At 36.7% G+C, this 16,428-nt stretch overlaps 1 protein-coding gene across 4 annotated transcripts in view; it reads right to left on the bottom strand.

The window, feature by feature from the left end:
- The window catches only part of SUPT3H (SPT3 homolog, SAGA and STAGA complex component), a 399,266-nt gene that overhangs the window by 202,869 nt on the left and 179,969 nt on the right, over positions 1-16,428 (bottom strand). The gene's annotated exons all lie outside the window — the stretch shown is intronic.

Here is a 16,428-nt window from a genome sequence, read left to right as displayed (position 1 = left end):
TCTCTCAAATGACAGAGTTGGTTCATAATTTTCTATGACAAAGAATTACATCTTTCCTACATAAGCTGAAACTTCCAGAGAAAAGAACAGTGTCATCAGTGTTATTTGTTGATTCGTGTGGGCATCTTTGAGGGCATTTACTATTTCAAAATGCAAAATGTTAACAACCAATTCATTATATTGGTGACCAGAAAATTATGTTACCATGCTCAAACAACTAATACAGTTGGCCCTTCATATCTTCACATTCTGCATCCTCAGATCAACTAACCATGAAACAAAAATACTTGAATTAAAAAAAAAAATCCAGAAAGTTCCAAATAGCAAAGCTTGATTTTGCCATGTATTGGCAACTATTCACATATCACTGACATTGTATTTACAATTATTTACATAACATCTACTTTGTAGTAGGTGTTATAAAGTAATCTAGAGATGATTCAAAGTATACAGGAAGATATTGCAGGTTAAATGGAACTCACTATTCTTAACATAAGGGCTTCTCAAGTGATACAGTTGGTAAAGAACCTGCCTGCTGATGTTAAGAGATGCAGGATCGATACCTGAGTCAGGAAGATCCCCTGGAGTAGGAAATGGCAACCTATCCCAGTATTATTGCCTGGAAAATTCCATGGGCAGAGGAGCCTGGGGAGTTACACTCCATGGGGGTCTCTAAGAGTCAGACATGTCTGAACGCACGTGCATGCATACACATACACACACACACACACACACACACACACACACACACACTTAACATGTTCCCTACCATTATGAAACAGCTGGTCTGACAGAATGATGAAATGACCTTTTGAAGGCTGAGCAACAGTGCCAGTAAGGTGGTAATACCTTGTAGAGCAGAGGTAAGGTTTTCCAGAAGACTATACAGCCTATGAATCAGCATCCAATATACGGTGCGGTTTCTCCCACGCACAGAATTCACAGGTCTAGGAATTAAGGGGTGGTAGAGAGAGGCACCACTCATCATTACTTCTAAAGACCCACTAGCAAAATTGTTGCTTCCTGTTCCCATGGTCTTATGAGTTGCTAGTCTAGAGGTCTTAATTCCAGAGGGAGGAATGCTTTCACATTTATTCCATTGACACAACAATTATTCCATTGAATGAAACTTAAGACTGCAGCTGAGTCACCATGGGTTCCACATGCTTCTGAATCAACAGGCAAAGAAGGAGTTACTGGGTTGGCAGCGGGGAGCGATACTGACTCCCCAGTGGAAACTTGACTGGTACTCCACAGTGGAGGTAAGAAAGAGTACGTCTGGAATACAGGAGATCATTCAGGATGTCTCATAGAATTTCCATGCCCTGTGATTAATGTCAATGGAAAACTACAACCCAATCCTGGAAAGACTACTAATACCTCAGATCCTTCAAGAATGACGGTTTGGGTCTCCACCAGTTAAAGAACCACAGCCAGCTGAGGTGCTTGCTAAAGGCAGGGGAATACGGAATAGGAAATGGGAGAAGGTAGTCATTAATGCAAGCTACAATCATCTAACCAGTTACATAAAAGGCATTGTAATGATCATTTTGTTATGAATACTTTTTTGTGTGTGAATAATTCTTTGTGTGGTTGTTAGGGAAATATCTTGTTTCCTTCCCTCTCTTACTCCCTCATCATGTAACATAAAATGTGTTAGACTTACAGTATTTATATCATAGTATTTAAGCTAGGAATATTAAGGAGAAGTATTAATGTCACTCATGGACTTAACCTCATCTTCTAGGAAAGGGGTTAGTGCAATTTCAACTGTGTGCTGGAAACTGTATCATCTTAGGCACAATTGTGACCCTGTTATTATCTTTATTTGGAGACTAAGTATATTTTAAGGACATATGGGTGCCAAGTTGATATGGGTGATGGTTAATTTTACGTTTCAGTTTAACTGGACCATTAAGTGCCCAGATATTTGGTTAACATTAGTTTGATATGTATTTGCAGTTATTTATGCATGAGATTAATTAACATATGAGTCAGTAAACTGAGTAAGGCAGACGGCTTCTCCAATGTGGGCAGGCATCATCCACTCTGTTGAAGGACTGAATACAACAAGAGGGGAGTAACAAAGAACTCAACTTCTCTGTCTGCCTTCAAGCTGAGACACTGGTCTTTGACTGCCTTTGAACACACTGGGACACAATCAGTTCTACTGTTTCTCAGGTCTTCATACTGTAGTTTTACCCTCCCCTCATCACATTCTGGGGCTTCCCCAGTGGCTTAGATGGTAAGGAATCTGCCTGCAATGTAGGAGACTCAGGTTCATTAGATCCCTAGGTCGGGAAGATCCCCTGGAGGAGGGAATAGCTACCCACTCCAGTATTCTTGCCTGGAGAATTTCATGGATAGAGGAGCATGGCAGGCTACAGTCCATGGGGTCGCAAAGAGTGGGACACAACTTAGTGACTAACACTTTCACGCTTTCATCACATTTTATGTTTTTGGTTTCACAGTATACATTTTTTTAGTTTGTGTATCATTAACAAATTACTGTAGTTATTATTTCTACTACTTTGGTCTTATAACCTTCATACTAGATGTATAATTGATTTACCCACCATTAAAACATTTGTGTATTCTGAATTTAACCAGCAGAATTTGTACTTTTATATATTTTATTACTACTAACTAGTATCCTTTCGTTTAGTATCAATGAAGTTGCTTTAACATTTCTTATAGGCTAGTTTAGTGGTTATGAACTCCTTCAACTTTTACTTCCCTGGAAATTCTTCATCTCTCCTTCAATTCTGAAGGATTGCTTTGTTGAGCAGACTTCTTTTGGTTGTCAGGAAAACAAGAGTAAACCATAAATTTTTTAATACAATTAACTATATAAAATCTGAAAACAGAAAATCTAAATGATCATCTCACTAAATGTGGAAAAATCACTAAACAATTCTTTATGATAAAGATTTTAACAAATGAGGGATAAAAAGAATTTTCTCAATCTGATGAAGAGAATCTACCAAAAACCAGATAGGAAATAACATACTCAGAAGCATTCAAACATTCTGAAATTCAGACCAACATAAGGATTCCCACTATTACCACTTTTAGTCTATATAATACTAAGATTACAGTTACAACATAAGGCAAGAAAAAATTTAAACTATATGAGCACTGCAAAGAAAAAACTAAATTGTTTTTATTCATATAATCTGAATATCTACAAAGAAAACTCAAAATAATGGGGAGACAAATTATTTCAATAAATACAAGCCAGCAAGTTTTTCAATTATAAGAGCATCTACATAGCATAATTAACACAAAGGCAGAATGAACTCACTGAAGCAAATAATGGAGTGTTGGGAGCGAGGGAGATAGGGAAATGATCCTTAAAGGGTACAAACTTCCAGTTAGAAAATGAATAAGTTCTTAGAATGTAACATACAACATGTGACCCAGTATTACATTGCATGCTTAAAAGTTAAAAGAGAGTGAGTCTTAAATATTCTTACCACAAAAATGAAATAGTAATTGTGTGATGCGATGGAGGTGTGAGCTAAAGCTATGGTGGTAATCATTTTGTATATCAAATCAACATAGACTCAAACCTACATAATATATCAATCATATCTTAATAAAGCTGAGGGAAACAGCACACAAAAGCACAAAATGCAATTAAAATATATATAAATTGACTCTAAACTTTCTGTGAGAGAGTCAAGAGACAAGAATAGTCAAGAGATATATATATCTATTTTATGTGGACTATTTTAAAGTCTTTATTGAGTTTATTAAAATATTGCTTGTTTTATGTTTTTTGGTTTTTTTGGTCACAAGGCATGTGCAATCTTAGCTCACCAACCAGGGATCAAACCTACAACCCCTCCACTGGAAAGTGAACTCTTAACCACTGGACCACCAGGGAAGTCCCAGGACACTTTTGAAGTATAAAGCGGGAGGAGATAGCCTACAGGACTTACTATAAAGCCAGAGGAATTAAAGATGGTGTGCTGCTGGTAAAAGGACAAACAAACCAACAGAAGAGAAAGAGCATGAAAAGTCCCCATTAGAGGATAAGCTCCACAAAGGCAAAAGTCTTCTTTTATGTTCACTGACATATTCAATATTTAATTGTTTGGACTGCCTAAACAAAGTTTCTCTTTGGTTATTTTAAGTTAACTGAAATCTCACACAAAAGTACAAAGTTATCAAAACATCTACTTCTGCTTTATTGACTATGCCAAAACTTCTGACTGTGTGCATCACAGAAAACAGTGGGAAATTCTTAGAGATGGGAATACCAGACCACCTGACCTGCCTCCTGAGAAATTTGTATGCAGGTCAAGAAGCAACAGTTAGAACCAGACATGGAACAACAGACTGGTTTCAAACTGGGAAAGGAGTATTTCAAGGGTGTATATTGTCACCCTGATTATTTAACTTCTATGCAGAGAACATCATAAGAAATGCCAGGCTGGATGAAGCACAAGCTGGAATCAAGTTTGCAGGGAGAAATATCAATAACCTCAGACATGCAGATGACACCACCCTTATGGCAGAAAATGAAGACAAACTAAAGAGCCTCTTGATGAAAGTGAAAGAGGAGCGTGAAAAAGTTGGCCTAAAACTCAACATTTAGAAAACTAAGATCACGGCATCCTGTTCCATCACTCGTGGCAAATAGATGGGGAAACAATGAAAACAGTGACAGACTTTATTCTCTTGGGCTCCAAAATCACTGCAGATGGTGACCACAGCCATGAAATTAAAAGACAGTTGCTCCTTTCAAGAAAAGCTATGACAAACTAGATAGTTTATTAAAAAGCAGAGACATTACTTTGCCAAAAAAGGTCCATCTAGTCAAGGCTACGGTTTTTCCAGTAGTCATGTATGGATATGAGAGCTGGACTATAAAGAAAGCTGAGCACCAAAGAATTGATGCTTCTGAACTGTGGTGTTGGAAAAGACTCTTGAGAGTCCCTTGGACTGCAAGGAGATCCAACCAGTCCATTCTAAAGGAAATCAGTCCTGAATATTCATTGGAAGGACTGATGCTGGAGCTGAAACTCCAATACTTTGGCCACCTGATGCAAAGGACTGACTCACTGGATAAACTCTGATGCTGGGAAAGACTGAAAGTAGGAGGAGAAGGGGATGACAGAGGATGAGATGGCTGGGTGGACTTGATGGACAGGAGTTTGGGTAAACTCCAAGAGTTGGAGATGGACAGGGAAGCCTGGCACGCTGCATCATGGGGTTGCAAAGAGCTGGACATGACTGAGCAACTGAACTGAACTATCAAAAGGAAATAATTAACTCAAAGATAAAACGATGAATTCAATTCACATCTCTAGTAAAAAGAATATTTTTAAACTACTTTTTATATTATTAAAATGTATAAATAATTACCAAGTTTTATCTCATGGTTTTATAAACTTTTCTTCTAAAAATGATCATCATTAGTATAAACATGTGAAGTATCTAAAATCAGCCAAAGATATAACTAGGGATGCAACTTTGATGAGTATATTATTTTAATTTTCAGGGTTGTTAGTTCTGCAGCTTTAATTTACATGTTTTCTCATATTACTTCTGCCAACTTTTTTTCCCCACAAATAGAAAGCTAGATATTGTCCTAATGGTTTTTGTAAGACAGAAATGAAAGCCATTGTACCTAGCCATGCTGCTGCTGATGCTAAGTCACTTCAGTCATGTCCGACTCTTCACAACCCTATGGACTGCAGCCTACCAGGTTCCCCGTTAATAGGATTTTCCAGGCAAGAGTACTGGAGTGGGTTGCCATTGCCTTCTCTGGTACCTAGCCATAATCACCTCTTTTTGCACAGTACATATAATATTTTTCAATCACTTAAAGACAAAATCAAAGTAACTGGTAAACTTACACAAATCTTTTTATTTTCTACCCCCATTATATCGTACTACTCACTGATGCCTTGACTGACTTGTCTTGGGACTATTCCCAAGCAAAAGGGTCTGATGCTCAATTGCTTCACATACTGCCTAGATGCCTATAAACACCACCAGTACTGCTGGTGAAGCTTCCACTAAGGGTCTTTCAGGAAACTTTCCTGAAAAAGTTGTCTCTCCCTTGGTCTTCTACAGCAACTTCACTGCTATAACACACAAGCTTCTATTTTAGTTTTCATGTAACTTTGATAACTATGGTCACAACAAGCAAGACAGTGGCTTGCCTTCTCACCCAAACAGGTCTGGTTTTTATTCAATCCCAGAATACAGTGTCTCAGTGGGCAGCTGGACTTGGGCAGCAGATTCTGCAATTCCCACTGCATAATGAAAGTATGAAAGAAGCATGACTATCCATGAGGTGAATGTATACTTCTTATTCTGTACACTTAGACAGAGGAGGGCATATGCTGAACAAAACCACGGGACACCTTTCCAAAAAGTCTGCAGAACTTACCACTAAGCCTTTCAGTACTTTTGTGTGTCATGTGTAACCCTAACACAGTCTAAAATGGGAGATATTCTTTATATAGACATCTATTAAAGTAAAAAAAAAACAAAAAAAACTATTATTAGACAGTGCCGAGTAAAACAGAGTAAGAACTAGTTACAGAAACATCTCCAAAATACAGAAAACAAAGTTTTAAAAATATACACCGAATATTACTCCAGTCACTATGTGTTTCCAAAAACACAACAAAATCTTATTTCGGTAGTTTCTAACCTCAGTTCAAAAAAAAAAAAAAAATGTGTTTTTTTAAAAGGAAGGAAGATGTCAGATATTTGCTATCTTACTCTATGTTGAACCCCTATTGGACATCTTTGATTAGTAACTTATGCCAACATTTTCCCAAGTGTATTGGTGATACACTTTCAATGTGTCTGAAATTTCTAATATATTATTATTTATCATAATCTTGGGCTAACTTCCAGATCCTATGGAAATGTATACATCTGATGATGTATCTATCTACAGACCCATTCTCCTAATATCCACTTATTACCAACTGCTGAAAACTAATCAACTCTGAATTCTGTTTTTTAAAATATTATAGCAGACTTCAGCTTTTAGAGCAGCTAAAGAAAAACAAACTGGCAACTACAGAGAGTTTTCTTTTATCCCCTCATCTCTCCCTGCATCCAGTTTCCCCTGTTATTTGCATTTTGTATTAGTGAGCCAGTATTGACTGATAAGTTGTTATTAGCTTGAGTCTACAGTTTACCTTAGGGGTAACTCTGCGTGAGATTCTCTATTAGTTTTGACAGATGTATAATGATATGTATGCACTATTACACTATCATACAAATGGTTTCACTACAAAGCCACTGGGGTTGGCCTATTCATCCCTTTTCTTCTGTAATCCCTGGCAATAACTGATCTTTTCACTGTCTCTGTAGTTTTGTCTTTTCCAAAATGTCATACAGTTGCAAACACAGAGTATGTGATCCCTCAGATTGGCTTCTTTCACGTAGCATTATGAATTTAACATTCCTTCATGCCTTCATGGCCTGATAACTCTTTATTTATTACTAAATAACATTTCATTGTTTGGATATAGCATGATTTGTTTATACACTTATCTACTAAAGGACATCTTAGTAGCTTCCAAGTTCTAGCAATTCTGAATAAAACTGCTATAAACATTCATTCAAATTTTGTGTCGGTATAACGTTTTCAAGATCTTTGGGTAAATAACAAAGAGCATGTTTACTGGACCATATGATCAGAGCATGTTTAGTTTTGCAAGAAATTGCCAAGGTGTCTTCCAAAGTGTCTGTACCACTTTGCATTCCTATCAGCAATGAATACGAGTTCTTGTTGCTCCAGATCCTGTCTGGTATTTGGTGTTTTGGACTTCTGTCATGCTAATAGCTATCTAGTGGTGCTTAATTATTGTTTTAAGTTATAATTAATTCATTAACAATGTATGATGTGGAGCATTAACACCAAATTCATTTAACAGCTGTAACTGTAAGAAAAACAAACTTTTTCAGCAAGCATATACAATGCGTGTATTTATCCTTTTTAAGTCATACAAACATACATGTGATATTAGTACAATGACACAGCATAACACAAACACAAAAGAGAGATTTCAAAGAGGTAAAAACGGATCAAACAGTATTTTTTAAGTAAGTATCATTTTATTTGGGCTTCTCTTGTGGCTCAGTGGTAAAGAATCCACCTGCCAATGCAGGAGACGCAAGAGACATGGCTTCAGTTTCTGGGTCAGGAAGATCCCCTGGAGAAGAAAATGGCAACGCACTCCAGAATTCTTGCCTGGCAAATTCCACTGAGAGAGGAGCCCGGCAGATTACAGTTCATGGGATCGCAAAGGAGTCAGTAACAACTTAGCAACTAAACAACTACAATTATTTTATTTATTAAAATGAGAAAAAAAATTTTCCCTGATTAAAAACAGATATAAATAGAGAATGAACTTATGGTTGCTGATATGAAGTATGAGGGTAAGAGATAGGGAGTCTGGGATGGACATGTACACACTGCTATATTTAAAATGGATAACCAACAAAGACCTACTGTATAGCACAGGGAACTCTCCTCACTGTTATGCGGCAGCCTGGACAGGAGGGGCGGGGGGGGGGGGGGGTGGTTGGGGGAGATTGGATACATGTATATGTATGGTTGAGTCCCTCTGCTGTTCACTTGAAACTACCACAACGCTGTTAATCGGCTATACCTCAATACAAAATGAAAAGTTTTAAAAAAACATATAAATTATTAGCTTTACCAACACTTCCAGTTTGCCTGAGACAGGGATTTTGCAATTTATTTTCTACCAAATAAATCAGCTTAATTAATACTAAAAGCCAGAAAATTTTATTTTTTAAGGCAATGAATGAATAATACATAAAGTTTGTATACTATTTACTTTCAAACAATTATCTTATTATTTTAGTTCTAGAGTCCCAAAAAAAGCACATGGGGAATTTACCCCCTCATTTGGAGATTAAGTTTTTCCATGTTGTGGAGTTGAAGACTAAGTTCATGTAGTCAGTGGGGGAGGAGTAGAGACCCAGAATGAACGTCACTGTAGTCACTGCCCCCACTCAAAGAAGAAACAGCACCCAGCTGAATGAGGGGCCAGAGACGTGAGCCGAGAAAAAACAGATACAATTCATATGGCCAGTACCCAATTAGGAAGATTACAATAATGCAGCTAGAAGTCCCACTACATCCTGGTCATCAGCTACAAAGAAGAGGCAATCAGTTATGATGAAAAGAAATTAGACTGAAAGTTAGATGACCTGGTTCTGGTTCCTACTCTGTGGCTAAGAAGTACTGTAACCTCGGGCAAGTAACATTTCTGGGGACCTCGGTTCCTCAACAATGAAAGGAGGGGACTGGATTCAATGATTTTTAAGATGCGTTTTCAGATATTTACTTTGGACTATGAAAGTCGCTATAAGCCTTAAATCCCTCAAACTTCTATCTTTAAGAATTGAAAGAAAATTATATTTTAAGAAAATCACTTTTATAACTCTTGTAAGAAAGTTAAATCTTACTAAACTGAGTAAACTGGGCAAAAATCATGAAATTAAGAAAAGAAGAAAAAAATTTGAATGGGTAACAATGAAATAAACAAATAAAAATAATTGGAGGAAGAGCAATAAAGCTACAATTTATTCTTGTCCTATAAGTGGAAATAATTTCCAAGAAGCATTCCACTGCCCCCTTAAAAGAGAATAAAAACAAAACAAAGGAGTGCCTATATTAAGGGAAAGTATCACAGAGTTTTATATTATTCACTTTTAGTATATTTGACAGGGTCAGCTTTTGAGTCTAAAATACTTGTTTTCAAATTTTCAAGCCCTGATTAAGAACAGGACTGAGTAAGTTCTAATTAAAGAGATTCTTCGATTAAAGAGATCCTTTCCCAATTTGTATGTCTGTCAAGGCATTACACTGGACACTTTAGCTTACAATTTTGTCAGTTATACTTCAGTAAAGCTGGGGGTTGGAAGGAGGGTCTGAAAAAGAAGCCAAGGAGGTAAGTTTAGTAAAAATCTGTGACAGAGAGCCTGCTAGAGCAGTCCAGAAGAACACCAGGCCCACAGGTAGATCTGCTCATAAAGATCCAGGAACCAAACTTAAAAGGACAAAGAGACATTTCTTTACTGCCTTGTGTGTGTCTTTTTGGATGCTGAGTTGCTTTCAGTACTTACCACTGGCTACAAACTCTAATGTGGTTAAATTATTCTGGATACTGTGGTTAAGTAATTGCTGTGGTCTTGGGAGCTAGATGCCTTTTTTTTTTTTTTTTTTTTAATTACTTCTGGTTTTCTGAACGTTTTCTACCTCAGGTAATCGACATTACTTTGGAATGGACCACTGTGACTACTGCTTGGTATTAGAAGGCCCTGGGTGACTTTCTGTCCCCAAAAGAAAGTTTCCTTTTTCTCTTCAAACCACTTATTTGATTATACTTTTATAGGCTAGGTATTACTATAATACCCAGGAATTTCTCCTAACTGGAATTAGAGTGAATAGCAGGCTAGAGCCCGAGCATACACGCCAGTCAGCTAACCTGGCACCAGACAGCACATGCAAACACAGACATCATACTGTTATGTCATTCTTACCCAATATTTGTTGAGACTGATTTATCCTCTGTCCAAACGGGGGAAAAAAAAGTACAGAAGTTTGACCATGAGCAGTCATTTAAGGCAATCAGACAGTCATAAACACATGCTAATTCTCCTTACTCTTCAATTTTTAATACCACTAACCTTTATAACTCTATGAGAGTATCTACCTGTTTTCCAACAGAAGAAATGAATCCAATTAGCAATGGCTCTGAGAAAGCCAAAGTGACAAATAAATTAAAATAATCAAACAGCTAAGACAACAGTTTTTCTAGATATGATCTTTTTTCATTCCTTGCTTGATTTTCAATATCCATGCTCTTGTCCTTTAGTTTAGCATATATTCACATGTAACTAAAATGAACTTTGAGAATTATTTTTAGGATTTTATAACCTTCCATGAAGTAAGTATAAATATCTTAAGATAAATGGACTTCTCTGGTAGCTCAGTGGTAAAGAGCTAATGTAGGAGACGTGGGTTTGATCTCTAGGTTGAGAAGATCTCCTTGACAGGGAAATGGCAACCCACTCCAGTATTCTTGCCTGGGAAATTCCATGGACAGAGGAGGCTGGTGGGCTATACAGTCCCAGGCACTGCGAAGGGTCAGACACGAATTAGCAACTAAACAACAACATCTTAAGAAATAAGAAAAGCAAAGATTATGAAATTTTCATTATGATGTGAAATTTACAATACTGATGGGGAAAAAGATATACAAATACATACATTTGTTTAAAGTAAAACTTAATACAGGCTAAACCTTTGAAAAAGCATTTAAATAACCTACAAGTATTCATTACTATAGGCATTAATACCCAATCAACAAGTATTTACTGAGTGCCTTGAATGTAACAGGCACTGTTCCACCTGCTTAGGATACATTGATGAACAAAATAGGTTAAAAAAATGAGTAGAGTTTGCATTCCAATGAGGAAGGGATACCAAACAATATACATGATAAATTACTAAGTAAATGGCTTATATGATAAAAAGATGACAAAGGAAAAAAGAAAGCATAGAACAGAATGAGGAAATGGGACATGTAGACACCAGAAGGGAGACAGGAAATATCAAAATGGACATTTATTAGTTTCTGACATGTGAAAGAAATGGCTTTCAAGAAATAGGAAAGAGAAAAAACTCAGAAACCTAGGTTAAAACCAAATGCTCACCTAGGAAAGCTCCTCTAGAGTTATGAGGGCATGAGGCATAGAATTGTGCCTCCGAGGAAGTTTATGAAAATGGCCTCATATCTGTATGAATTTCTTCTAACAATCCACAGAGCAGTTTCTCTCACATATCCTGCATTCTGAAGAAGCAAACAGCCCTGTATTCAAACTCAAATGCACAACAGCATAAAGCAACAGATTTTAAGCACTCCTTATTCCAGGACGAAAAAGAGAATGAATGAGAAGTATACCAATCTTTGCATGTTAGGTCAGCGAAGGACCTAAAAGATTGAGTCCATCTTTTCTAAAGAGAGGGAAAATAAAGGTCAGAGAGGTTAAATAACCATCTCAGGGTCACAAATCCACTTACAGGTTATTTCGTCCAAAATTCTTTTTCTGCAATACCATGTTAAATGTATAAAAACTGTAACAAATTAGACAACTTAACCTTCAATGCTCATTTATCGAAGATTATGATTAACAAAAATAATATAAAGGAAATTTAGGTCAATTACTTTATAAAACTAATTTTCTGAAGCTTTTAGAGAGATATGTAATAACTTCAAGCAAGTTATTTTTAGTCCCTCAGGCTCCTGAAACATTAAATCACACAAGGATTTAACTATCTTATAATTGCCGAAATGTAACAGTAAAAATTAACTTTCTATAAGATTGGATATAGACACAGCATAATAACAAATTTCACCCAAATTTTCAAGCACATTTCATGGACTGGGTATCAGAGATTTAAGAAAGTTAAAGAGATTTTGCCTATGGCATTAGCCATAGTAAACTTGAGAATTACATGCTCTAAGATGGTCACTTAAAGATAAGAGAATTTTGCACCATACAGATATTAAAATAACTAGCAAAATGTGGCACACTATTTCCAGCATCTCCCAAATTGATGTTGCCCAGAAAAATAGTAATCTGTAGTTAAATAAATTTATGAAATAACTTGTATTTTATTCTTCTCTAGATTTGCAATGCATGTTCCTATTTTAGATACTCTGAAGAGTTCTGGAAGAAAGAAACTTTTGGTTTTTAATGTATTTACTGTGTACGTAATCATTTTTCTAAGCCCACTTAGTAATAAAGCATTGAAAATCAATTTAGGCAACACTGACATAAGCAGAAAGAGTCTAGTATGACTTAAGAACTTCAGTGATGGGATCCAAATATGCTGCAGGCTAAGGTGCTAGAACTGCAAGGCTGCTCAATTTTAAACAAGGAAGTGATCGTGCTGATAATAACAAGTAGTTGGGTTTGTCTCATTTAATCCCTTATTTGATAGATGCTCACTGCGGTTCTCTATGTTGGGCACTGTGTGGTACACAACTGTGGTGCTGGAGAAGACTCTTGAGAGTCCCTTGGGCTGCAAGGATTTCCAACCAGTCAATCCTAAAGGAAATCAACCCTGAATATTCATTGGAAGGATTGTTGCTAAAGCTCCAATACTTTGGTCACCTAAGGTGAAGAGCCGACTGGAAAGGACACTGATGCTGGGAAAGACCCAGCAAAAGGAGAATGGGCCGGCAGAGGATGAGGTGGTTAGATAGAATCACCAACTCAATGGACGACAGGGGAGGAAAGAGGAGCCTGGTGTGCTACAGTCCATGAGGTCGCCAAGATTAGGACATGACTTAGCAACTGCACAACAACAACGTTAGGCACTGAAATTTACACCAGCTGAGAATTTTTAAAGTTACCACAAACTAAGGATTTCTCTGTAGCTATGGTAAGGAGCCACCAGAATCAGATTAAAACTCACCAGATCACCTAACAGTGGCAGGTCTTCACTTCTCAAAGTCAATTAGGAATAGACTCAACTTGCCTCTAATGTGCCAACCAATGCATGTCAGTCTCATCTGAGCAACCTCGTCTACAGATGACGTCAGCCTCCAGGACAACACTGATCCCTGAACTTCGTGCGTCCCCAAAACTCTACATAAGGTCAGCCATCTTCCCTGCTGAGGACTGTGCTGGACCAGCATATATACCTCTCTCCACTGTGGTCATAAAAATAAATCTAGTTTTCTCTATTTCAGACACTGAATTTGAACAGTGGTCTCATAACACTATCACACAGTGTTGAGAAAGACTGCTTTATGACCATGTGAGCCTGACCCCTTATGCTCTCCTTTTTCCCACTTTTTATTTGGAAAGATTTCAAGTCAACAGCAAAACTGAAATGAAAGTACAATGGACACCTAAAACTCCTTCAGCTAGTATTATCACTGTTAACATGTTAGCACATTTGCTTTCTCACACATGGTTATACAAATGCACACAAATGCACATGACACACTATACACATATGTACTTGAATCTATTTTTCTTTGAACAGTAAACATCTCCTGAGTGCTTTACCTGTGCCTGACATGAATGATGCCATTGAAACCTCTGAAAGATACAACAACCCCCTATCACTATGCCGGTCCCTCCCCATCTTGGAGAGACATTTCTTACAGTAAGTGTGGTTCTATTTGCTCACTTCCATACACTGGGCTTAGTTTTGCAATCAAGAACTAGATAAAATATCCAATCTATCTTTTATATAACAGGTTTTTCAAAAATATGACAAAAGTTTACTTAAAAATTTTTTTCAGGTAAGTAGAATTTTTTAAAATAGTTTAATTGAGATACCATTTTTATACCATAAAATTCACATATAAAGTGTACGATTCAATGATTTTTAGTAAATCTGCAGAGTTGTACTACCATCACCATAATTCAGTCTTAGAACATTTCCATCTTTCCAAAAAGACGCCTCCTGCCGAATTACAGTTAATCCCCACTCCCATCCCTGGCCCCAGGCAACCACTAATCTACCCAAAGAAACCTCGAACCCCTCTCTACTGTTCTTCATGGTTAAGGATTCCCCATTTCTTATCATTTAGGTCTCTACTTAAGGGGCATATCCTTGGAAAGGCTTTTCCCAATTACCAGCACTTCCAATCCTCACTTGAATCAGAGCAATTAGGCATTTATGTGACTGATAGACGGAGGTCTTATCCAAGATGATTTCATTTGATTGAAAAGGTTCCAAAATTTTTAAATAAACAAAAGGAGTGAAAACCTCTAAGTGTTTAACAAGTCATAAGCCAAATATCAAGTCCTGTAATCTAAGAGATATCCCTGAGACAAAAGATTCACTAAAGAACGCTTTGTGAGCCAGCAAGTGTTGAACCAACTATCAAGCTGCCTTTGTCTGGACTATAATTCTCCATCTTATCCATAAGAACATCTTCTTGAAATTTTGTACTCTACTGCCATGGCGTTACTCTATCAGGAAGGGAAATTATTTTTACTCCAGTATGAATTGTTAATTCATGTAGGTTCCTACTCATTACAGATCCCAGAATTTTTATTAAGATTGATGTCAAATTCGCAAGAGTGTAATGACTAGAAATCTCCCTTCCCCCTTCATATTTTTAAATGAAGTAAACTTGTGCCAAAATTATAACTTAATTACACTTCCTTAAATAGCATTCTAGAAAAACCACCTGGTAGTAATTAATACCACTGTTGTAAATAATCTCACTCCTAATGTACTTTTACTTCCAGGATTTAATTTATCGCCCCAAACAATAGCTTCAGTCTCATATACTATAATACTGACTAAATAAATCTGTAAATTAAAAAAATACAGAAAACAGTACAAAATTGTTATATTACCAATTAAGCAACTCAGAAATTAATTGTGCAAATATTCATGACTGCCAACAGGAAAATACATAATATATTCCAGTTGCAGTGCATAATACATTCCATTTGCTCCCTCACAAAGGGCTTCAGTTTCAATCAGGAAGTGTACAAGACAACTGACTTTCTTGAATACGTAAACTGGCCAATGATCAGTCACTTTTGTTCTGACAAAATTAAGAAAAAGTTTATCTCTACTTTCCACAATTTTCCTCAAATCAAAATGAAACTTAGTATGCCCAGAAGAAACATATTTTAAGTCTGTTTTTAAGAACATGGATAAAAAAGTGAGTGAAAATTGTTAGGACAATTATATATAACAATTTTAGCGAGAATAAATAAATAGGATATAATAAATGATCTTTTGGCTTCACCTTAACATTTTGGCATGTATAAAGAAGATCCTTTTTTATAGATATTTACACACATTATCAGTGAAAGTTATTCTTTAAATAAATAACATTATGAAAATCTTAGTCCATATTTCTAGTAGCTTACAATAAATAATGTGCAGTCTTCTAAATGTGTGAAAAATATTAATGAAAACGTACCAACTATCAGCCGATATATTATTAAGTATCTTCACGAGGAGTAGTTCCATAGAAGCAAATAAAAATAGTTAAGGCTTCTCCGATGCCTCAGAAGGTAAAGAATCTGCCTGCAATGCAGGAGACCTAGGTTCAGTCCCTGGGTTGGAAAGATCCCTTGGAGAAGGTTATGGCAACCCACTCCAGTACTCTTGCCTGGAGAATCCTATGGACAGAAGTGCCCAGCAGGTTACAGTCATGGGGTCGCAAAAAGTCAGACACAACTGAGCGACTAACACACACACACAATAACAATATCAATAAAATACAACTTACCACCTAGGGTTAAACCATCATAGAATCCCACAACTTTCAAAATTCTTTGCTTTGTATGTAAAAACCTTTGAAATCTGACTCTGCCTTTTGTTCTGGCCTTACTTCCAGCCATGTATTCTTTGTTCCCATGTGA

Source organism: Budorcas taxicolor, chromosome 11 (assembly GCF_023091745.1).
Source record: "Budorcas taxicolor isolate Tak-1 chromosome 11, Takin1.1, whole genome shotgun sequence".
In the NCBI taxonomy this organism is placed as follows: domain Eukaryota; kingdom Metazoa; phylum Chordata; class Mammalia; order Artiodactyla; family Bovidae; genus Budorcas; species Budorcas taxicolor.
Note: the sequence above shows the minus strand (reverse complement) of the source record. Positions and strands in the feature narration are given on the sequence as shown.